Here is a 2718-nt window from a genome sequence, read left to right as displayed (position 1 = left end):
GCCTACTGAGTGTTAATTCACAAAGACTACACAAAGCGCCAGCAGGCTATGTTTACTTGGAGTATCTGAAAGTCAAATGAGAGTGCACTAGGCCAATGAATTGAAAAACATAAAAAAAAACCCATTCAATATTATTTTGAGTTACTAAAAAAAAAGAGAATAATAGTTGCAGCTATTAAATTTTCAAGTGAAAGAGGTTTTCTCTTCAGAGGCTACAAGGAAAAGTAGCATGCCTGAAAAAACAAATTTCATGGGAATATTTAAACAAATTGATAAATTTGATCAATTATTGCACAAGCAATTGGAAAATATCAAAATTTAAAATGTGACTTATTTATCCAAACTGGTTCACAGGAATTAAGGGAATCAATAAAAAAATGAAGTGGGAAAATTAAGTCAGACACCAAATCATCCCCATTATTGTACATTCTGCATTGAACAGGACAAACACCACTACTGTCATTTTAACATTTTCCCCAACTGAAAACCATCTATCAGTGATTTTATTCAACATATTAAAACAAAGCCATAGAATCAGATGATTGTAAACTGATATTGAACAATATTTACAGTCAATAAGGCGATGCAGCTATTAAGAAAGGTTAGAATAAGGGCTGCAAGCATTTTTCAAGGACATCAAGAAGTATGCAGAATGTACAGCTCCTTTTCTTAATAATCAAAGAAAAAGCTGCCTCCACGATACTTGAAGTTTTTACTATTTTGCTTTGTCATAATTATGTTTTATATTTTGGCTTATCTAATAGATGTAGTAGTTTAAATATACATGCCAACTTTGATTCTTCTTTTAAGAGTCTAAGTGTAATAAGATAGTCTGCCTACTATAAGGCCATCCAAGCCTTGTAACTTGCGTGTAATAATATTTTAAGAACTCTAAAATATCTTTGTAAAGACTTGGAAGGAAAACTTAAGCACAAATGAGATATAAAATTTATTCAAAAGGTTGATGAAGCACAAATGCCATTTGGAAAGATATTTCAGAACATTTTCAGTAAAGAAAATGAGAAATTTCAGGATCCTAATAGGAATGTATTTCTAGGGTACTGTGTTAGTTTCCTGCAGCTGCCATAAAAACTTACCACAGACTTCTAGTCATGATAGTGGCATAGGCAGTCATGGCTCACCTCCTCGAACAACCACATCAAAATTACAAGTAAAATACAGAACACTTGTCCCTCAGAAGCATCAGAAATGGAGTTGAATGGAAGTCTGACAACTATGGAGTTAAGGAAACCACATCCATCCAGACTGAACCCAAAAGGTGGTGCCATATCTGAGACTCCATCAACCTGGCTAACACCATTTGACACATCCTGGAGATTCCCAGAGACTCCACCCCACTTAATTTATGGGCCTACTCAAGCTGCTTTTCCATATGAATGACTGCTCTTGGCTCCTGCTTCACAACTTCCTGAATCCTCTCACACAAGCAACAGCTGGCCTAAGTGAGCCCCAGGCCCCACACTAGCAGCAGCCAGCCCAGCTTCACAGCTTGGTTTCACCTGGGAATCTCCAAGCCAAGCACAAGTAGCAGCCATCTCAGATAGCTTTTTAGCTCAGGCAGGGTGATCCCAGGCAAAACACAGGTGGAGGCTGACCTTGGCCTGTACTACCTGGGAAACCCCAGGGCCAGTGCATCAAGTGGACAGCTACAGACATCTGTCCTGGCATGGCTGATCCTCCACAGAGGGCAGAGGTTGGTGGTCAGTGGTCATAGCCAGTCCTTGCAGCCTGGGTAAATCCCTCCCATTGATCTGCCAACAGCAACCAAGCCTCAACTACAAGAGCTGGATGTACTCAGCCCAGACAAAGGGTGCACCTTGAGTACCCAGCTTGGGTGATAGGGGAGGCTGTGCCACTGGACCCTACAGGACACCTACTACATTAGGCCACAGTTCCAACACAGTCAAAGCAGCTCTACCTAATACATAGAAACAAACACAGGGAGCCTGCCAAAATGAGGAGACAAAGAAGCATGGTCCAAATGAAAGAACAGATCAAAACTGCAGAAAAAAAAGCTAATTAAAATGGAGATAAGCCTGGCTCTCGTAGCTCAGTGGATTGAACGCGGGCTGGGAACTAAAGTGTCCCAGGTTCGATTCCCAGCCAGGGTACATTCCTGGGTTGCAGGCCATAACCCCCAGCAACTGCACATTGATGTTTCTTTCTCTCTCTCTCCCTCTCTCTCTCTCTCTCTCTCTCTCTCTCCCCCCTCCCTTCCCTCTCTAAAAATAAATAAATAAAATCTTTAAAAAATGGAGATAAGCACTCTATCAGATGCAGAGTTCAAAACGCTGATCATAAGGATACTCAAGGAACTTAGTGAGGGTCTCAGTTGCATAAAAAAGATACGGTCAGAAATGAAGGATACACTAATTGAAATAGAGAGCCATTTACAGGGAAACAACAGTACAGTGGATGAAGCTGAGAGGCAGATCTCCACCTTGCACTCAGAATGGTACTGCCCAGGAAGCTGAGAATCAAATTGATGATTTGGAACATAAAGAAGCAAAACAAACAAACAAACAAACAAAAAACAACAAAAACAAGCAATGAGAACAACAAGAAAAAAGAATCCAAAAACATGAGGATAGTATAAGCAGCCTCTGGGACAACTTCAAGAGGTCCAATGTTCGCATCATAGGGGTGCCAGAAGGACCAGAGAAAGACCAAGAAATTGGACATATATTTGAAAAAATA

The sequence above is a fragment of the Phyllostomus discolor genome, chromosome X, assembly GCF_004126475.2.
Source record: "Phyllostomus discolor isolate MPI-MPIP mPhyDis1 chromosome X, mPhyDis1.pri.v3, whole genome shotgun sequence".
NCBI lineage: Eukaryota > Metazoa > Chordata > Mammalia > Chiroptera > Phyllostomidae > Phyllostomus > Phyllostomus discolor.
This window is presented reverse-complemented; position numbering follows the sequence as displayed.